Consider the following 23,788-nt stretch of genomic DNA (forward strand, 5'->3'; position numbering starts at 1 on the left):
TAATAGAGCTATAACAAATTTTATAATCATAGTATTAATAACAACCAATACAAGGTCTATTGAAGTTATAGTTCAGAGGTAAAGATCTAGCGTTTGTTCCACTCAATAAATTCTAGAAGGCAAAGTTTTTATTCAAGCGAGCTGAAACCTTTTCTGTGATTTCAACCAACTTACCAGAATACATGTAAAAATTAAGAAGATTCAGGGACTACTGGCGTGGGTATAGGGCAGGTGACAGCTGGTGTTCCCTTGGCCGTCCACTGCTGCACACATATAAATACAGCCCGAGAAGCAGGAAAAAGGTTCACTTCGCACTCAGCCACTGTAAAATCCGGGTCTGTTAAACGCTGGATTGCGCTCTGTATCGGATGACGTCAGAGACAGTCTGTGACAAGACGCGTATTTTCTGTACTAACTGATAGTGAGCTCGCGAGGACTGTATACTGTCCTGGATAGCTTAGATTTGTGCTAAAGTATCTGTTAGTGTGCCATCCATGATAATTACAAATCCACGTGGCAAGTGGTGGCTATTATTTCCACTTTCGTCGCGAACATTTATTTCGAACTTTTATTTATTAGTAGTCAAGCCGAAAGACAATTTGGTAGGAACATACCGTAGAGGTCGCCTCTGAACCGTTTAATAGCGCTGTCTAGGACAGAAAGATATACTGTCAATTCAACGTAGTGACTTTCAAATTGTTGTGCCGGAAATACTTAAAAATATGTGTATGAACTGGAACTCTATACTTTCATTTATAGCCATAGTCCTGATCCCGCTAAGCAGAAAGAGTGTAGAAAAATTTCTTTCAGTGGGCTGGATAAGAATGTGGATGTGCAGACTGGAAACTATGGTCAGTATGTTTTACATCGCTTTCTGTCTGACCACAAAAACAGTCGCCAGGCTCGCGTGAGAAAGACGGCGAACTACAAACAACAACTAAAAACTGAAGTTACCAATTTTATCCTCCGCCCCACAAGCTCCCCACTTGGATTTTATCCAAGGCCTGTAAGCGTAACGCCTGCTAACCTAATTGTACGGGTTGAACGCGAAGTCCCGTACGCCCCTAGCTCCTGTTTAGTATTAAATGTTATTATGCAGGTTGGTAGCTATGTTACTTTTTATCAACTGTTGGAATCAGTTGTTAGAATTCATGTTTTGTGTTTCCCCAGTCGGAGTCGGATTTTAATCTTTAGCCTTGGCAAATGTGAGCAGTCATCATTACACTGTTGAGGAGCACTTAGTGACAAGTGTAAAGGTGCACGGAAGACAACACGCAGGGCAGACAATAAGACAGATTACGGGAGTGGGATAGGGAAAGACTCGAATCTACTATAGGCAGTGAAAACGACAGGAGGCGGAGTGGAAGGAAGAAGACACGAGAAGAAACATGTGCCGGAGTCTCAGATTCGATTGAACAATCTCCTATGAAGTAGACATGTAACCGTGTTCTGGAACTCGGTATACCGAGGACAACACCGAGAGAACACATGAGAAAAGACAAGGTGAGACATTTCTGACCGATGTCCATAAACAAGTTGTCGGATACAGACCGGAAAGGGCACGTTTCAGCAAACCGTGCATTAACTCAGTTTAGTATAAAGGAACCCGCCTCACATAATGGTATGGGTAGCGATAACATCACATCATCTGCTTGGACCGTACTTTTTTTGGAGGGACTGTAAACTTTTTTTTGAAGGGACTGTGAATGGCGCAAATTGTTTGCACATGTTACAAATATAGTTAATACCTCATCTTTAGGTGAGGGGCCTCACAGAACACATATGGTTGTAGCAAGACCGAGCGCCTTCTCGCTACTCTCTTACAGAGCACGAATTCATAAATGGGACGGTTGATAGGTCGCGTTTTATAAGCAACATCAGCTCCCTTGAAGTTGCCATCAAGAAGTCCTAAGCTCATTAAGTCTAACAAATCTTTATGGATAGTCCTTAACGTGCATCTGTCTGCACGTCGTTATGCTATAAACGAAGAACTGCGCAATGCTGCTGAAGATGCATTTCGCACTATAATACAGGACATGCTGAAAAATATGTCACGAAGAACTTAGAGGCGTTTGGAAATGTGTTTAGAGCATGATGGGGAACATAGCAATATATTGGACACTGAATACTTAAGTACTTGTGCCAAAACAAATAAGATCAATTAGCATTCGATACTAGGGCATACGGGGACTTATCGGCCACTGTGCAGGGGTGGTCGATTGTCGACATAAATTATACAAACATTGGTACCAGGAGTTCTTCAAGTTGGTCTGCACTTTCATCACCATTTGTGGCCGGGCATTGTCGTGCTGATATACCGTATTAATTGTTGCCTGAATAAGGGACAGTACCACAGTACCATGGGTTCTCAGACGCACGCGTCCTATTCAGACTGCACAAAGTACACGAAAGCTGAGAATGCATGTATAAAATGGCGCCCCAGATCGCTGAGCAACGTACGATAACCGACTACTGTCGTCAAGGCAGCGTCCAGCATGTATTCGCATCACTGTACGATAGATTACAGTGCGCTGTATTTTGTCACTGAGCGTTGCCCATTGCAGTCGGCCGTTTCGATTTCCGAAGAATGCAGCCGGTCCCACTGTAGACGACATCAAATGCTTCGAGTATATATGCTTCGACGAAACAAACTCCGTATCTGTTACACTATTCCAGCCTAGTGACACAGCCAAACGAACATGTGGACAAGATGGCGCAAATCTCGTGCTGTCTGAACTGAGTGGAACGATGGGTTCTCTATACCTTTATCTGCATCTACATATGTACTACTCATCGCACCTTGGGATGTGTGGTGGAGGGTACTTCTGTCAGCACCTTCACTCCCGGCCTTTTCTGTTCAATGCGCATATGATATTTTGCTATAGCGACTGTCAAAAAAACTCAGTATCAGCTCTAATTTATCTGAATCTTTCGTTGTGGTCGTTTAGAGAGTCATATGTGGAAAGAGGTAATATGTTGACTGACTCTTCTTGGAAGATACGTTGCCGAAATTTCAGTAGTAAATCTCTCCGCGATGGACAACGCATCGCTTTTATCGTCTGACGCTGCTGTTTGTAGAGCATCTTAGTACTCTCGTGCTTTCTAAACAATCTCGTGATGCAAAGCGCTGCTCTTCGTTGAGTCTCCTCCATCCCTTCGATTAATTCTATCTGATCAGGATCGCAGACTGAAGAGCGATAATCTAGAATATGTCGAACGAGTTTTTGTGAATCACTTCTTTTGTGGATAATTTACATGTTCCTCGCAGGTTCCCAATGAATCTCTCAGGCATGTAATTTTCCTACTGATAGAGGTCATTCAACTATAATTCTCTCCGGGCTTCTATTCTTACGTGTTTTCGAGTTGGTTTTGTTCCAAGAGATTTATGTCCAGAAGCATAATCCGACAGTAACTGATCCTTTCGCCTATTAATACGCAATACGTTATCTTCCAGTATGCCATCACAGGTGCATACATTCGTTTATCCACGAGTTCAATAAACACGCATCGCTGTTGCAACTGCGAGCCCTGTCTGAAACAATATATCACTGTTCCGAAAACCCATTTTGCCGAAATGCGCCGTTTGATTGTGATATGCACCAGCGTTCCAATTTCCATTTCGTTGCTGACTTTTCACTTTGATGGCTTTATTGGAACACTGATCTTCCCAAAAGTTGCTGCTGAGCTTAAGCATACAATATCTCTTTACAGACTTTACCACTTGCTCCTGGTAAGCCTTTCTGTACATACTCCGAATTTCGAATCATTGGCGTCAGTTTTTTTGCATATGCAGTATTTTACCTATAAAATTACAACTACTTTTCAGTACTAACGTTCACCATTGTATTTCCTACAGTTCCAGCAGAACTGATTTGAACCACCCATTCGTTTCACCCTTGATTACACTGCCAAATACGTACCAAAATATCCTCCAGCCTTACACATTGCGATATTGCAGCCGGCCGCGGTGGTCTCGCGGTTCTAGGCGCGCAGTCCGGAACCGTGCGACTGCTACGGTCGCAGGTTCGAATCCTGCCTCGGGCATGGATGTGTGTGATGTCCTTAGGTTAGTTAGGTTTAAGTAGTTCTAAGTTCTAGGGGACTGATGGCCACAGCTGTTAAGTCCCATAGTGCTCAGAGCCATTTGAACCATTTTTTTTGCGATATTGCAAGTAGTCAGCTCACACAGTATGAGCTGCAGGAAGAATCGTTAACTGTCAACTCGGCCACTAAGAAAGGTTGGCACCACAAAGTGGACGGTGAGAGGAGATCATTGCTTCTATAAGCCTTATTGTATGATAGGTAACAAAGAATTTACAACTATTTTTAAGAATAATGTGATGGACCATAGTAAAGAATAACAATGAAACCGTTGGCGCGATCTCTACATTTAGCACGTGAAAACAAAGATGGTGACATAGAAAAAACGCCTCAGTAGGCGGTATTTCATATTTTGCGTACATGTTACAGAGGATTTTATATATAAAAAAGATGAGCAGATGTGTGTCAGCCATAAATCCTCCACATGCTGCGTAAAGTATGAAGGCAGTATGAATTGTCTAGTTCCTTACCTAATCATCAGATATAACGACTACCTACAGCTAACTATTCAGATATTATTTAAGTCGGTATTTGTGTAAATAGCCCTTAGTAAGACTTGTATTAAATCGTTTTGAAAGTAGATGTATTGAAAAGTAAAATTCTTCAATGAGAGAACAAGCATTTATTAGGAAGAAGAACGCACTTTTTTCAAGCTGGTGGTATGTATTTTGTAATTTTAATCAAACTTTTTTAAATTATGTAAACCGGATATAAACATAGTTAGGAATTCTGCTAATAACTTACATAATACTGTGTTTTTATTTGTAATGAGAGGACACAAATGATCGTAATAATTATAGAATTATAGTAATAACATGTACATGTGTGCAAATAGTCTTATTTTTTAACGGTGTCCATGATTCAGCATTTAAAATGGCTTCAGTAATGAGTGATATCACGGAAATCGATTAAGGGTGCATAGCAGCGGAGCCGTTGGTCTTTCGTCTTTCGGCCGTAGCGTGTTGTCGGTGAAGATTTCCATCTTTTACGAATGGTATTGTATCGGCGGATGTGCTTGGCAGACGGGATAGTCTGCCCAAAGAGGCAGTCAAGCTCGTTAAAAAATTTCAGTTTTCATTCGACTTAGAATAGTTTTGGGTGAGAGCAGGCTCATACTTTGACTTTCATTGGCCTTAGAATATTTGACGGCAGTTTTCAGTGATTGAATCTGAGTGCCCATATGATCATTAACTTCATTTATGGGACTTGAAGCAGCTACGATTTTCAGCTATTTTGGGCCAGGTGACTCTGAGACTCGCGTGTGACGGACTTGGGTGCTTATTTTCTTAGTGTTAAATTCTGTGCTGCGATTAATAGCGAGAAATAATGCTGTCAGGCTTTGAGAGTTTGCTTCCGAATTAATGGGCATTTAAACGAACTTTGCACGCAATTGTTCCGTTTATTTTGCTCTGTTGCACTACATTAATTCTTATTTACCTCTGTTTTCATTTGAATTCATAACTGCGTTACGCCACTGTTCGCAAATGTGCGAATTGTTTGCAATAAAAATCTATTGGATTTAAATGATAATTAACCTGTTTCGACAACATTATTATCCCACAGGATTTTCCCTGCAGTTTATTGGTTTACAAATTACTTCGCTAACCTACCTTTTAAATTATTATGGTGTAAATGTTAATTCTTCAGAAAATGCATGGGCTTTAGCACTATTGTACGACAGCCCCCTGCGACATTGACGTGATCCAAGCTCATACTCTAGGTCGTACATTGCCCACAGCATGAACGGTCTATGAGACTGCAGGCGCAGTCGTATATCTACTGACTTTCCACGTACAATCTTAACGAAACTTTAACTACTCGACCACGAAGTCTGCCCAGAAATCAACCGATCGTGTGAGACTTAACAGAATACTCGTTTTCATTTCCATGGCACTGCCCCGCTGCATCACCTCTTCCTCCTCCCTATCTAACAGCTTGATTGGGGGTCTTCACCTCCAACTTTTCCGTTACACAGACTCCCGCAACAATCTTCCACAAATCTCATCTCACCTACCGCTCACGTCATAATCAGAACCAAACTGAGTTTTACCTTTTAAGAAAACTTCAAGAAGGTCGTTGCTACATTAGTTTATTAACTTTAAATAGATTAAAACCGTTTCCTAACTCATTTGGGCCATTTGTGGACCAGCGTCCATGTATTTTTGCTTGTGTTTTTGTTGTAGTTTAGTAGCTGTTTTCCTGTTAGTACCTTGAACTCTCCTGTTATCCCAGCATTCCTTCATTTTCCTGCTCAACTCTATCTTCTGTTCCGGAAACTATTTCCTGTTGTTATTGTGCTTAACTTCTGAAGAGATGTTAGAAAGGGTCTCGTTTCAATAGCTCAACGATAGTCACCCCTGTAAATCATGAAGTCCTGCTTAATATGTAGTTTTGCAAAATCTTCCTCTCTGTGCTGGATATGGGAACCCGATGGCTTTACCATTGTTGGCTGGTTTGAAAATTCTACAGGACAAGATATAGTAGTCCATTCTGTACAGGTTGCCGTAGAAAGCTAGTCGTCTTCTTTTGATGTAATGGGTAAGGTTTTCTTGGTGTTTGTAGACTTCGGTTTTTAACCACCGTCTCCCATCTGGTAGGAGCCTTGGTCCCTCTATATTTCAAAGGAATTTCCTTTCTTGTAATTCTAGGATTCTTATTGGGGTGCTCTTAGTTTGGACAGGCACTCTGCCACATAGAGGACTCACGGTTTGACTGTTGTTTCATAGCGCCTCAGTTTGATACTGATCGACAGATGTTTTGGGCTAATGTTTTTCTTAAAGCATAGTATCTCCCGTCTTTTCAAAGTTCAGTACAGTTAATTTTGTAGTACTGCATTTCTTTCACCTGGTAGATTTAGGACCTTTGGGCCCTCTTGCAACGTATGGGGTGGTTTATCAGAGCAGATAAATAAACTGAAGTTAATCTTCAGATGAAACCAATTCGTAGCTACTTAACCAGCAGAGGGCAAGCACACAACCATACATTAATTTGAGGGCTCGTCTGTTAATCTAGGGGTCTGGTTGTGCGCTGTTGCATTGTGCCCTAATCAACTCTGCTAAATAATGAAAGTGCAGAGCAGTGAACAATCAATGGAGAAATTGCAAAGCACAAATAGGTGTGAAATATTAACCAAGATGACATAGGAACAGTGATTTAGAACCAAGATGTACCCTGACAACAGTATTAAGATTCAGTCTCAATTTTATGTAGCATAAGAAAACAATTATATTGAAGGGTGGCATTCCACAGCTTAATATTGTCCACAGTGAAACAAATAATCTTTGAAATAACTGACCCACCAGAGCAAGTTGAGTGTATACAGTAACGACTAACGCATGCCGAAGTAATTGTGCATTGCACCAAATCGTTAATTTGAACAAATTACTACATTCAACCAGTTCGCTGAAGTCTGTTCGCAATAACAGTTCATTAAAGCACAGTTCAGTAACAAATTTCCATACTGGCACTCAGAGATAACACATTCCCAAAGTTGGAAACTGCTGCACTGAAAAGTCCAAACTAACTTCACACCACACTATCACTTAAACACATGCGGCTCACGGCCACACAAGACCTTACCGACCTTACCCAACCAGACGAAAATGTCAGAAGACCCCGATGCACGCTGGGCTGACTTATTTAAAACTTTAGTCACGTGACTGACAAATTTAGCGACAACAGTAACTTCATGCCTCGCCACCATTTCATGAATAGAAACCTTTACAAGTTTTAAATATTCCAGATACGTATAGTATACAAGTTCGAACAATTGCAACAAAATACGATTTAATTTTAGTGAAACATTGGGAAGCAACTATCACTAAATTTCATTTTCATACTTTATTACTATTCAATTAAGCATCTTTATTTTTTTCACCAGTCCCTCACAGCTTTAGGCAAATGGATATTTTACAAACATTGATTAACAAATTTCCTGTTAAATAACCATCACCAATTATAAGCAGTAGTATAAATCTTTTATCGAGAAGCTAATCTTTTCGTGTAACTGTGGAGAACTGTTTGTTTGGGCACTTTAGAAAAGATTACAAGGGAATTTATTTATAACAAATCCCTGGTTTGTTTACTGGTTTGTTAAACACGCTCGTTTTACAGTTGGCTTCATACTCGTTGAGGCGGTATATACTATGTATATGAGAAGAGGGTCAGTGTATGTTCTGACAGAAACTTCGCTGATATCAGCTCAGCATTCCCGGAAATCGTGACATCAGCGTCAATATTTTCCGGAATCAATGAAGCCAGCATTCGACGCTCTTGCAGTGCATTATTCCTGGAGTTCCCTTGGAATTCCCTTCTCCTCCCCCCCCCCCCCCCCACCCCCCATCTGTGGTCAGTAGCGTTACGCGTTTTGATAAAACACGAAGGGGCCTCAGGGCACCAGTGGAGTACCATCTTAGCCTCTCCGCCCTCAGAGCTATTTCAATTTTTGTACTTAGACTGCGTATGCGTTGTCCTTTACCTTCTGAACGTCCGTCCACTATGAAGCGCCGCCGCGGTCACCTGGTAAGAAGCAGTCTCACAGTTACTATTTGTAAGTTCTTTTCTGCTATAACAATATGGATTTTATTAGCAAAAACCAACCAATTTGCATAAGCGTGTCACAGCATTCCGACGTGGCAGTTAACGTTATACTACTCCACGCACGTGTATTTTACAGACGGGCTGACCTATTGTGATAAATTAATAACGTTTATACTTCGGTTTTTGTTGTTATTGCTATAGACGAGGACGCGCGAAAGTTCCTGCCTGGGCCACAGGACCAGCAACAGCCACCGTCCACAGGATGCCTTCCCGAGCTTTCGGACCTGGTGTTCTGCGGCTATTCAACTCCACAGCCACAGCTGGAACTACTAAATCTGACCGAGCCTCAGACAAGCCCAACGAGAGTACTGCTTTCCGTCGACACTTATAACGTGACTGCAAGTGGATCTAAACGCGTTATTGTGGGTCTATCACCGGATTGTGACTTTGACGTGACAATAGAAGTGAAAAACACACAACCCGTAGGTGCTAAGGTTCAATATTCATGTACGAGAGGGGCTATACAGGGCGGTCAGAAACAGTCTAACATGATTGTGAGCTCTTCAGAATGTTTCTGACCACCCTGTATTTGTGGTGCGTTGGAATATAAAGAGAGGAATGTGACGGACGAGTATGACGCATCTCATACTCCGATTAACGTTCCACATGCTTGGTCTTAAGATGTTTATATTATAACTGTGTCGTGAGGCAGTGCTAAAATTTACTTCATGGCATATGAACATATATCTAAAGCACTCACGTGTTGTTAAACTTAAAGACTTGTGCTGTCCAATTTTGTAAAATGGGGCTACTTTGTCTCCGATCTAGTGTGATTTTTGATCTGGCTGGTTAGATTCTCATTATTTATTTATTTATTTTTATTTAGCGTATGGCATCTACGGAGTAAAATTGCACACATACTATTAATTAATGTAATAAACGAATTACAAATATATTATTAAATGACTGATTGCAAACAACAATATGCGAAAGATTAGGGAGACAGCCACTGCAGCTATTACAAGTCCACATCTAAGCAGGTCACCCACTGAACAGCACGTGGAGTAGCATTCATGATATCCCTCCATCCTCCTTCAAACCTCCTCGCAGGACATTCGAAGATCAGGTGAGGGATTGTTTGTTCTTCTGCATCACAGTCACATCGTGGGTCATCAGTGAGTTTCCACCTGTGGAGAATGGCCTTACACCTGCCGTGGTTAGTCCTCACACGATTAAGTCTGCACAAAGTTCTGCTGGGCATCCTTTCACCGGTCTCGAAGGATCAAAATCAGTGATGAGAGGATGGTCATTATTCAGCGACCAGTATTACATCCATTCCTTTGCTATGTCGTACGTTTCTGGGAGTTTGAGGACTTCGTCTTCCCATATATGTTTCCTGGATTTTAGGCGGGTAGTTGGTAGATGGTCCAATACTTTTCGGATAGGTATATCTTCAGAGACAAAGGGGTAATTAATTTTCTTCCATTCTCGAGTTGCTGCTTGTTGCCTTCTGAGGTATGGAGGAGCTATTTTGCAAAGGGCATGAAGCCAGGGAAGTGGAGTTGATTGCAGAGTTCTTGAGACAATCCTCATGGTGGTGTTGAGTTGGACATCTATTTTCTTCGTGTGTGTGCTCTTCTGCCAGACTGGGGTGCAGTATTCTGCCACCGAGTAAACAAGACATTATGCTGCGGTGTGTAGGGTGTTAGCTTGAACTCCCCAGGAGGTTCCAGTCAGCTTTCTTAATATGTTATTTCAATTTTTTATCTTTTCAATGGTTATTTATAGGTGTTTTTTATAGGTTAGTGACCAGTCAAGAGTGATTCCTAGATATTTTGGATGGCTGTTGTGCGTCAATCGCTCATTGCAGAATGTTACTTGTAACTCTCGTCTTGCCTCATGATTGTTCAGGTGGAATACGCTTACCTCAGTTTTATTTGGATTTGGGCAGATCCTCCATTTCGTGTAATACTGGTTAAGAAGTTGAAGGTCCGTTGACAGAGTAGCTTCCCCCACTTAGAATGTCTTGCTCTGAGTGGCTATTGCAATGTCATCTGCACAGCAGAATTTTTGCGATTTAGTTGCTGGCATGTCACTCCTGTATAGGTTGAAGAGAAGAGGGGCGAACACTGATCCCTGTGGGAGCCCATTGTTTGTTGAGTAGGATTTACTCGTAGATTGACCTACGTTCACTCTGAAGTAGCGATTTTTCAACATGTTTTCTAGAAGCTTAGTTGTCTTGCGGCAGGGGATCGTTTTTTTTTTTTTTTTTTTTTTTTTTTTTTTTTTTTTTTTTTTTTTTAGTATGAGTCCGTCGAGCCAGATGGTATCATAGGCGGCCGACAGGTCCACAAAAGCCACGCAGGTTTTTTGGGACCTTTGAAACCCTGACTCAGTGTATGAGCTTAAGGCAAGGACTTGTTCAAAGCAGCTCCGTTTGTTCCTAAATCCCGCCTGGTCTGCGGGAATTAGTCTATCTATGGAGTCATATATTCTGTTGTACAGCAGTCTTTCTAATAGCTTGTAGCAAATGCTCAATAGGGCTATTGGCCGATAGCTAGCTGGGTCATCCTGTGGCTTTCCTGGTTTTAAGATTGCGAGGATTTTGGCTATCTTGAACTGATAGGGAACCCGGCTGGTGTTCGTGATGTCACAGTAGAATTGTCTAAGCCATGTACGGGCGGAGGGGCCCAGGTGTCTCATGAATTCAGGGAACATTCCGTCTAGACCGACGGCTTTCCTCAGTTTAAGAGATTTTATCGCGTTATTCATTTCCAAATCTGTGAACGGAATAGAGAAATCCGTATGTTCTTCGAGTTGGCCATCGATAGTTTTAATCTCTGCTTTAATCTCTTTCTCGAAGATATCATCTACTGGGACATTTTCCGCCCGTAGTTTTATCTGTAGTGCTACTTGTGAAGGAGATATTTTAGGGTTGTTATTGATTAGTGGTGTTGCTGTTCCCAACTGGCGTAAGAGAGACCATGCCTTCCTGCTAAATCAGGTGAAGTCCAGGTTTTTGTTGTATGTTCCCATCTTTCCCTTCTGCCTTTATTTATGGCGTTTACTATTTGGTTTCCTGTGTCAGGATCTCCAGTTCTTTGGGATTCGTTATAAAGCATTTCAGCTTGTCGATTCCGACAAGGGATGTATTCTTTCCTATAGCCACGAGGGATGTTATGTTTTGCTGCTGCAGTAAGGACACCAACAAACCGTGTATAGTTCTCTGCAGAGGGTGGGACCCATGGCAGGTGTGAGTCCATTTCCTTGCCATAAGTTGTCCAGTCTGCTTTTCTTAATTTTCATCTTGGTTTCTGTGGATCTATTTAGGGGGAGTTGCACTCCAAGGATCAGTAGTACTGAGCAGTGTTGTGTGCGGAGGAAACCAGTGAATACCCTTTTAGTATGTAGTAGTGGATTCATCATTTGATCAGTTGTTATGAGGCATAGATATGGGTTAGTTTCACTTTGCCACCGGGCAGATCGGAATGTTTTCAGGTCTTTGGCATAATAGGCCAGGTGGAGCCCTAGGTATTCAATCCACTCGGATAAGATTTCTCCATTTTCGTTGTTTGTTGAGTACCAAATCAAATGGGTCTGAGCACTATGGGACCCAACATCTGAGGTCGTCAGTCCCCTAGACTTAGAACTACTTAAACCTAAGGACATCACACACATCCATAATCGAGGCAGGATTCTAACCTGCGACCCTAGAAGCAGCGCGGTTCGGGACTGGAGCGCCTACAACCGCTCGGCCACCGCGGCCGGCTGTTGTTGAGTACCCCCAGTTCGTATGGTGGGAATTAAAATCGCCGACAAAGACTCCAGGATGCCCAATAGTTGGTAGGGGTGGATTGGGCCACGTAACATTAGGAGATTTGTAGACTGTGGTTATTTTCATTCCAGAGACTTCGATTACCATGGATTCCACACCTTCCCGCACCGCGCAGTCGAGCACTTTGTAGTTTTGGTAGTCATTCCGCACATATACCGTAGATCCGTAAACGTCAGATGGAAGATTTCCTACAATTTTTTAGCCATATATTCTCGCTCTAGTTGTGAGTTTAGGTTTATCTGCGGTATGTGTCTCTTTCAGTGCTATAATGCCTATGTGGTTATCTTTAGATGTCCTACTCAATTGTTCGCATTTGTCTCGGCTTAAGTCTTCAACATTTAGTTGTAAGATACGGACACAAGTTCCGATATCTCTTGTCAGGTGGTTCTGATAAGAACCATTGCCTTTTTGATTTTTCATTTTCCTCTGTAGATTTTCTCGACCATGACCGGTCGCCTAGTGTGTAGACTGTTTGCCGTTCCGTCGTCGCGGACCGTTGCCCGGAGGTCGTCTACACTTCGTACCCCTGATTCGTACTATCAGGAATCATTAAGAATGCGCCGGCCGGGGTGGCCGAGAGGTTCTAGGCGCTACAATCTGGAACCGCACGACCGCTACGGTCGCAGGTTCGAATCCTGCCTCAGGCACGGATGTGTGTGATGTCCTTGGGTTAGTTAGGTTTAACTAATTCTAAGTTCTATGGGACTGATGACCTCAGAAGTTAAGCCACCGCAGCCGGCCCAGTAACTCCCAAACCTGTTGCACATACTTGACATCTTGCCTTAGATAAGTCTCCAACGACTGGTTTCAGCCACCCATTGAATTCAGGTTCTGCTTCCCACGCATCCCGATATTTTTGAGCGTTTTCTTCTGCGGTAAATCCATTATGTAAGCCACCACAACATAAGTTTCACCAATTTATAATCACTGAACATACATTAAAACTCAGGCGAAGTAGAGGTCATGAAACAACCTACTCACTCGGTAACTCGATATCAGTCCTATTGTTCATTGTTTAAAACGCAATGATGTCTGAGATACCCCCACCGAATTGTTCTTGCGTTACCACTGTTCATGTGGTAATAATTTGACTGCGAGTTAACATTTCGAAAAATTAGAGGTTGCTGGACAGAAATGTATTTTATTATATTTAATATTACGTTTGGGCCGGTTGAGGTGGCCGAGCGGTTCTAGGCGCTTCAGTCTGGAACCGCGCGACCCCAAAAATAAGGAAAATCTGCTTCTGGGCTCATTTTAACTGTCCTCAGAAATTTTTTAATGAACTTTTAAAACATTACATATACTCAACAAACAAAAACAATAAAAACTGATTAAATATACTGGATATAAATCTAAATAAAGTGGCAATATATGAAAGTCGCACTAACTGAAAAACTACACATAAACACGAAATGATTAAAATACTAAAAATCAGTCAAAATACTATAAACTTCTAATAATATTAGGATACAATTAAAAAAACTAATACCTGAGATAGATTAAACCTATTTAAAAGGCATGTTGTATCTCTTTCTTCGATTTTCGCTCTGTTATGTACTCTTTGTTGACGTCACTGTCATTAATAATTTCATCATATGAATCCTCGCAACGGCTGCAGTTTCAGTACGGGTCAGTTCTTCCACCATTGCATGGACCACAAATCCATCCGCGTCATTTTACTCATTCGCTCCAATCATGTTTACCTCTATAATTTTTCCAGTTTATCTGGCAAATAAGGACTGTAAATTCGTCTTCAGTTGTTCTCCGACGTACACGAACTGGTATATTTTCGGGAATAGTTTGGACACTCGTGGATGGAAGTCCTTTCTGGCAGGATGATGTCGATGCTGACACAGAAAATCTCACAGAAGATTCCATTTCATTCTCCTGCACATGTGTATCAGATGAATTTGTTCGTTGTGCTGCCTTCTTTCCTTGTTTTCGTCTCTTCTTAACACAACTTACTCGATGTTGCCTCAACAACTGTAGCAACCTCTCATTTCTACTTATATCCTTACTGTTACAATCTAATCCATCAGGAATTCTTTTCAACGCCTTAGTGTGGATCGAGGGACGCAGGCTGGTAGATTTAAGTATTCAGACCAAATTTTTGCTCACTGTTTCACTAATTTCAATCCATAGTGTACTTAACAAGAAAGGACACTCTCCATTTCCCTTTCATTGAGACAATTACTGCAACATCGAGGTGTTTCCCCTTTGGTGGGAATGGAGTGATATAAATTTTACTAAGTCTGCATGCTTCAATCACTTTAGGAGAAAAGAGGCTAGCAAGATTGTCTGATAATAACACCACTGTGTCTTCAGGATCACGAGTGGTTTCAACAAGTGGCAACAAAATTCGAAAGAATCACGCTCCGAGGAGGATTATGTCAAACCAACCACTTGGATTGCTGGCATATTTTATACTAGCTAGTCCGGCTTCAGTCCAGTTGTCCTACAGGTTCTGTGTCTTGTACATATGCTTAGGAGAAAGTAGATCTTCATTTGCGTTCCCGCGTACGATCAGGCGAACTGAAGACAATGAGTGCCTTTGTATCCTTTCTACCCTTTTCGTGTTTCTGGGAACAACAACGTTTCTGCACCCAGGATTGTCCGTAACGTTGGTCTCATCATAATTGTAGAGATAAAACACGAAAACGTTGTGACTGAAGGCGTTGTTTAATTGATACCTCCAATGTTTTGAATACTGTCACGTTTTAAGCTGCAAAATATGGATAAAATTAAGTAGAGATTTTTATTTTTTACTTCCTGAAGAGGAAGTTCATCATTATTGAAGAAGTTAAAAATGTCATTACTGTGGACATATGATCAGAACTGCTTTATATTGGAAGCTATTCTAATGGAGAGATTGTTCGAGCTACGAATGAATCAGGGATATCTGGACCGGGGGTATTCTCTTTGAAGACATGGAGTACTTTTCCCGTGTTAGCGGAAGTCTCCAGTTTGCCGTCGTGCCAACAGTTTCCGCAATGATGTCTTTTTCACTTTTGCTCGAAACAGTTGGATGTCCGATAGGTCCAAGATCCTTTCCAAGCAGATCTACAACTGCAGATTTAGGATCTTTGAATTTTACTGCAGCCGCCCTCTTTGACATCCCCCTCCTTAACATCATCTCTGGCCATTTCCATGTCCTCCTTTTTATGGTCGCTCTTAACAACATTTTTTTTCGTATATCTTACCATTTTTGATGGCTAATAAACTTTAACAATGGAAACCATACTTCACTCAAATAAAAGAATTAATGGATACCAAATTACGAAATTATTATAGAGCAGCATATCGAAAGTAGCCTTATGGTGCATAAGTAGCCCCTTTTTACGTATTAATTGCAACGGACGGACTGTACCTTTCTCATCCATATGTAAGAGGGTTATGCTATGAATGTTGAGTATTTGCAAAACAACAGTGTCAATATGGACCAAGTGGATCAATGCATCAGTGCATGTTTCCCCCCGGTACCTAAGTGTGTCAAACCTATCAAGTCCGTAGAGGCTAAATTCACGAATGGTATTCCAATGTATTATTGCACCTGTTGAACTCGGTTTAATACAGGCTGGATTTAAAGCTTACAGAAGACAACTTTTCGCGAAATACTGTGGGTCAGCGTAATGATAGCAAATAAATGAATACACGATGATTTATCTGCCCCTACGACTGTCGTTTTACGCAGCCCCCAATGTTATAGCTGGCCTTCATAAACAGCGAACGAGATTTTCGTATTCTGCCGCTCTTTATGGGCAAAAAACGAACAGAAACTTTTGGAAAGAAATGTAATGTAGTTAAATTTTGTACAGGGATATGTTTTCGTTACAGGCCGTAGTTCTCAAGTCATTCAAGAAAAACGTACAATAGTGGCCCTCAAACGCACTACCACTCCCACACTCAGCCCTTAGGGGTCAGAACTTCTGGTATGTTGTTCATAGCACTCCCTCCTACAACTGTAGAAATATTTGAGATGGAACAAATTTTTCCTCAAATTAGACCTTTACTGGGCTTCATTGACTGGCATTATTACGCCTTTGGCTTAATCGAGCACTTACAAATCGTAAAATTAAAGTTTGTATAAATTTTACCGAACAATTTTGTGAATTTTAACAACATAAAATGAACAATTATATCGTTGTATTCGTCAGACCTTGTGACTATGAAACTGCTGTCCTTTTAAGGGTCAAAGTAATTAATTTTAGAGTTACGAGTACGAAAGTCGTTTTGTGTTCATTACCCTCATGGACAGGTTTAATTTAATATCGTTAACGAAGTAGTCGACTATGCTAGTGGCGTAATAGCCCAATCAGTAAAGACCAAGAAAAGCCGAAAATCGGGAATAGTTAGAGTAGTCCGAAGGGAGTACCACGAGCGAAAAACTAGATATCCTGACTGGTGCGGGATGAGTGGGGTGTGGAGGTACGTTTGAAGGTCAATTTTATGCATTTTTCTTGAATAACTCCAAAATCGTGGGCTCCATGGAAAACGTATCCCAGTAAAAAATTAACTACGTAAAATTTTCTAGAAAAAAGTCTTGTTAATGTTTTTCCGTAGGGTTAAAAGTTTGCGTTTAGCGAGCTAGAGAGTATGAAAATCTCACGTGTGGTTTATTATGGCCAACGATAACAATGCGGGTTGCTTAAAACGACAGCGGTAGGGGCAGCTGATTTACCCTGTATATTTAAGTAAGTAAAAGAAGTAGATTCCCTACAAAAAAGTACTTTTGTTATTTCCCTTCCATGAACTCTCCAGTTAGCTATTTTAAAAAAGATATACATTGCTACTTGGCAACGAACCCGTGTGCTACCAGTTAATTGTAGCTTAACAATTAAGTTCTGAGTTATTAGTAGCAAGACACAAACTTGCAATTTATAGAAGCAGTTTCTTTAAACATACATTGTGTAAAGTTTCACTACTGAGATGCTGACACCGCCGCTGCCTGTACTCCTACTCGTCTTTGAGTCTGCGTTTTAATTTACACCGCTCCGTGAAGGATGATTGACACAGAGTGACGCTAGTATATTTTAAATACTATTTTCTTGTTGACATTTGGATACGCATAGTTAGAAATCGCCACTGTGGAAGATGCTTTGACAGCATACAAAATGGTTCAAATGGCTCTGAGCACTATGGGACTCAACTTCTGAGGTCATTAGTCCCCTAGAACTTAGAACTAGTTAAACCTAACTAACCTAATGACATCACACACGTCCATGCCCGAGGCAGGATTCGAACCTGCGACCGTAGCGCTCTCGCGGTTCCGGACTGCAGCGCCTAGAACCGCACGGACACTTCGGCCGGCGACAGCATACAAAATGAAACATAGCATAAGACTCTGAAATCAGGATCTTTTACGAATAACTAGGATGAAGGGACTCCCACTGCTTCGGGCAATATGCCGCCCATTCTAGTTCAGTGCTCGGGTTATAAAAACCTGTGTTTTATCCGAAAATATCTGAACGATCTGACGGCGTCCCACCAATGTATACGTAGTATCGCGACAACGTAACGTAGGCGTACCATGTTACGCCGACATATACACCACAGTCGCACCATCCATACACCATACAAACACCATACATATTAAATACATACGCCATGGTAAAATAATGATGTCGTAGTACAGTCTATCAAACACGTGCCTACCGATTACTTCGTTCACTCCTGGGGCTGTGATTTGACATTTAGATTTATTGTATATCTATTACTCTGCAATTGGAGGTCATCCACGTTAGTCAATACCAAATGTCTAATCGTTATTCACAAACACATTGCTGCTGTGAGAGAGTTGAAATTTGTGAGTATAGTCATGAGTAAAACGAACGGAATCGGAAAGCCTTCCACATTCGAATTTACTTTGCTCCAGCGCAATGAAACGTATTGAGGGGAAAAAACTACAACAGTGCATCCCGCTCTAGACATGATTAATAGCACATTAAACTTCCAGGGAACTTTCCAAAGCCGTGAATTGAAGAAACACAACTGCCATTATACGTCACGCCTGCTCTGCTTTCGAAGCAACTTCTCTACACAGCAGGCCCGTGGTATGCTGGTACTCAGTACGTCTTCTTGTTTCAGCTGACCCTCGTGGGGTACACAGAAATTCCGTGTGCCTGAGACACACGATTGTCACAAATCAGTCAGTCATCTCTGCAATGTGGGGAAATCTTAATCTACAATTTAGTAATCTTCAAAGTGTTGGATATTTTTGTACGGGTACACCACCTCCTGTTGTAATTAACAATAAACTGATTTCCACAAATACCCCCAGTCTACGTACGGGGTTTGAGCGGTCACCACAGTGCAACAAGTAAATTATCACTACGAAGAAGCATAGCCATGCGTTATTAGCGTATAACAACTCTATGAGACTACCCCCTCAGTGAGGTATGGTACTTCAGCATTCCAGTTTGTGTGTGTGTGTGTGTGTCTGAGAGAGAGAGAGAGAGAGAGGGAGAGAGAGAAAGAGACAGCGTGTTATCCGACCTAGTAGCCAATGGTGTTACGGCGATAGGTCTCCCAAGGCACCAATGGTATGCAAGCTGCCCCCCCCCCCCCCCCACCACCACCACCGCAGCTAATTTAATTTTTACTGTTCGATTGAGTGCGCCCGTCTGTACACATCTGTCGAGACCTCACGTGTTCATCTGAAAAGATGACCATGATAGCAGAACTACTGGAGCAGGACATGTGGGTATTCTGCGACGCACTGTTGTTTGAGGTATCAGATCAGCCGCGTTCACAGCCTAACAGACCTTTGGCGGAACTGTTGGGTCAGAATTTACATGTGTTCCGCACTCAAGTACTGCCTGAAACATCGCACCAGCAGCAAAGTCTACAGCTCGTGGGGCTCTGATCCAATACTAGTAGAACTGGCGGACAGGGACATGCAGACATTCCATGATGCACTATTGTCAGAGTCCGAGCAGCATTGGGGACAACAGCATACAACCTTAGGAGACTCATTAACAGATTGGGCCCTCGAATACAGTGAGTGGAACCCAATGAAATTGAGTGAATGTAAATTGCTATATGTGAGATAAATATACATACGTCCAGTTCTCATGTGCTCACACTTGTGAAGACTTTATTTGCTGCAAACGATGTGAAGTTGGTGTCAAATAAAGGCACTGCAGCAGCGTCGCGTCGGTATCATACTAGCGGCAGCTTTCATAATTAATTTAGTGCTCAAAAGCATCCATCATTCATCTGCTGTTGAGGATCAGGGAGTGAGCATTTGTTACAACAAATTAATTTTTTATATCACATATCGTAACGCATGGCTTTTGTATCCACGGTCACAGTTTGGAGATTTATGTAACTGTGTAGCAGTTGCTACAAGGAAATAAGCCTTGCACATTTACACTGAATATTCGGATGCTGTGAATATGTGTTAGCGGTTGCATATGACCCATTAGTGTATTTGTTCGGTGGAATATGCCGGTTAGGTGGCAGCAAGCCGAAACTACAAGACTCTGCCTGTCAGGACATCTCAGTGCAAAAATCTAATGTGTAAAACCGATGCCGATGCCTCACTGCTCCTAAGATCAGCAGAATACTACAGAACTACCAGTCCAGGGGATGAGTGTAAGTTTATACAGACAGCAGTATTTGACACAACACCTCAGGCTTATACTATCTTACACATTTAGTAAACTGCTTACATGTTGCTCCATCAGTTGTCTATATCTGTTATAGACACTCGTCATTAACATTCAATACGTTACATGGTGCATTAGAGCAATGGAGTGCATCTATCCTAGGAATAAATGGATTTCCTGACCGTGTATCACCATCTGTGTGTAGTGAAACTTCCTGGAATATTAAAACTGTGTGTCGGACCGAGACTCGAACTCGAGACCATTGCCTTTTGCGGGCAAGTGCTCTACCATCTGAGCTACCCAAGCACGACTCACGCCCCGTCCTCACAGCTTCATTTCTGCCAGTACCTCGTCTCCGACTTTCAAACTTTACAGAAGCTCTCCATCAGAGTGAAAATCTCATTCTGGAAACATCCCCTAGGCTGTGGCTAAGCCATGTCTCTGCAATAGCCTTTCTTCCAGGAGTGCTAGTTCTGCAAGGTTCGTAGAAGAGCTTCTGTGAAGTTTCGAAGATGGGAGACAAGGTACTGGCAGAAATGAAGCTGTGAGGACGGGTCCTGAGTCGTGCTTGAGTAGCTCAGATGGTAGGGCACTTGCCCGCGAAAGGCAAAGGTCCCGAGTTCGAGCCTCGGGCCGGCACACAGGTTTAATCTGCCAGGAAGTTTCGTATCAGCGCACACTGCACTGCAGAGTGAAAATCTCATTCTGGATCTGTCTGCAGTCTTAAGTAAACTATTGGTGATCATACTAGACTACATAGATCTGTCAAGTCACGTTTTAGACAATATGCTTGCCCACACTTTGGAATTATTAGGAGCAGCATCATCTACAGACAGTCCATTTTCTACTTCAAGCGCTTACTTTGATTATTATTAGATCACCATTGTGGATTGTCAGCAGTGACCTGTGTTATTGTGCTACATCTAAAGGTTGTTTCACAATTAATGTTACACATTTCTAGAGGTTGTAGAGGGATTTGGAGATCAAGTTTTACATAAGAATCCATGTCCAGATGCATCATCCAACGTCGCTACAGAACGTCAAAGCTATAGGCGCCGACGCTTGTGAATGTATGTAAATACGGGGTGATTCCGTAATAATGGTACAGACTTTCAAAAGTAATGGAGAAGAAGAAATGTATCAATTAGGCTAAGGGTCCCTGTAACGGAAACAAACGAGTCGAAAGTTATATGCGGAAACCGTTGTGATACCTCTGACAGTGGAATGCATGCACCGATACTTTTTGTTGCTAATATTGGTAACTTTCAGAGGCGGTACTATGGATCAAAACAAGAAAAAAGTATACTAAACATGGGCACTAAAATGCATATCTTGAGAGCTATGAGCACATGTTCAATATAGAAGTGTTTCACACTAGCGAAGATGAGCAAGTGCTCATACCTCCTGACCTATGCATTTTAGAGCCTATGTTTACCAGATATTGTTTTCTTGTCTTGGTCCATACTACCACCTCTGAAACTAGCATACCCTGCATTCTTTGCAACAACAGTACCGGTACAGGTATTTCACTGTCAGAGGTATCAGAATTATTTTCGCTTGTGGCTTTCGACTCGTTCATTTCCGAACCAGAGACGCTTTCTTCGAACTGATACATTTATCCGTCTCCATCAACCCTGAAAGATTGTAAAATCATCTATGTATCACTCTGTACATACGTACTTTTACAGGAGCCGACACCTATAACTTCGAAGCTTTGTAGTGTATTTCGATGACGTTTCTGGACATGTGTACATGTGTTCCTATGTAAAACTTGATCTACTAAGGCCCTCTACAACCTCTAGAAGCACATAACATGACTTATGAAACATCTTGTATATATTTCAGTTACGTTTGAGTCCGCCCCCGGTAGCTGAGTTGTCAGCGCGACAGACTGTCAATCCTAATGGCCCGGGTTCGAGTCCCGGCTGCATCGGAGATTTTCTCCGCTCAGGGACTGGGTGTTGTGTTATCCTAATCATCATCATTTCATCCCCATCGACGCGCAAGTCGCCGAAGTGGCGTCAAATCGAAAGACTTGCACCAGGCGGGCGGTCCTCCCGACGGGAGGCCCTCGTCACACGCCATTATTATTATTAGTTAAGTTTGAGACTCACATAAGCTGAGATTCTGCACATGTTATCCCTCAACATTGTAACCAGCAGATGTGTACAGTACAACCTTCCAGTAATAGAATGGTCAGTGCAGTAGATGATTGCAAGTGTGTACACACAGGAGTATTTGGCTCAGCATCTTGGACGATGTCAAAGGTTACACTTCAGTAAACTGGTCACATGTTGCTCTATCTGCTGTCTGTCAGTAACATGGACTCGACATTGCCGGTCCACCAAAATTGTCAGATGAGACTTTACAGAGATAGTGTCCATCTGTATTAGGCGTAAATTGATTTCGTGATAATGCAACATCACCTCTATATATACAGACTTAACTAAAATATTGTTGTTCACGGCAGACTACATTGTTGCATTAAATCATTTCTTAGATCATATACCCACCTATGCTGTAGAATTGGAGCCCTATCTGTCGCAGATACTCAATTTCTACTTTTAGCTTTCACATAGATTATTACCAGATCACTGGTGTAGGCAGGCCAAACACCTCCTTCAACATCGACATGCATGTTCAAAGTAGCAAGTTATGTTGTCGGAAAGGGCATCCATAGTGCGTCAAAATGTGCAGTACAGTCAAACACAGTAAACTGTTTCCCAAAGTAGAGCTTTCTTCTCCACCACTCTCAGTGCCCACACCACTAAACAGACATGACATGCTGGTTGAAAGTCTGTTAAGCTCCATCTGTGCAGCCACGTCTTTTATATATCAGACATCGGCTACGAATGTCAAAAAGCAACTGCTTGGTGTAATTAATATTATGCTTCTTGAAAGCGATAATTAGCTTTCTTAATACCGGAATAATGTGTCAAATTGATGGGAAACATAACAGAAAACATAGGGAAACATACATTAACTTTAACCCATATTTTTGAAAAAAACTGATATTTCATTATACATGTTGATTCAGAGCATACGTTCCATATGGCACAATACTGCTGGAACTCCACAGCAATGGGAAACAGTATGTCACTTACAGAATGAGATATATGAACATTCAGCATAGCATTTTCTTGCGTGGTGTCACTGGTAGTTGGTGGTAGTTACCGTGTAGGTACTGTATGAGGATGTAAACAACGAATGGTCGTCATGCTTACAGACAATGCATCGACTTTTCGGCGGCCAGTAAACGTTTGTCTTTCTTTATAGTTGAGGCAGTGCCCCTAATCATGTTCATCTACATCTACATCTACATTGATACTCCGCAAGCCACCCAACGGTGTGTGGCGGAGGGCACTTTACGTGCCACTGTCATTACCTCCCTTTCCTGTTCCAGTCGCGTATGGTTCGCGGGAAGAACGACTGTCTGAAAGCCTCCGTGCGCGCTCTAATCTCTCTAATTTTACATTCTTAATGTCAGGCAGCTAATTGCACCATTTTTCTCCTCTTGTATTTTAGCCTGTTCCACCACTTTTTACTGGTGATTACACTTGACAGGTGTTGACATAACTCAAATGCAGAAGGTTTTCTGATCTGTTTAGTTTTACACATGGCTGCACACACAGATCTCGACCATGTCACAACATCAATGTGATTGTGAATAAAGATAAGGCAGTTGGGACTGGCTGTTTAACATGGA

The sequence above is a fragment of the Schistocerca americana genome, chromosome X, assembly GCF_021461395.2.
Source record: "Schistocerca americana isolate TAMUIC-IGC-003095 chromosome X, iqSchAmer2.1, whole genome shotgun sequence".
Taxonomy (NCBI): Eukaryota; Metazoa; Arthropoda; class Insecta; order Orthoptera; family Acrididae; genus Schistocerca; species Schistocerca americana.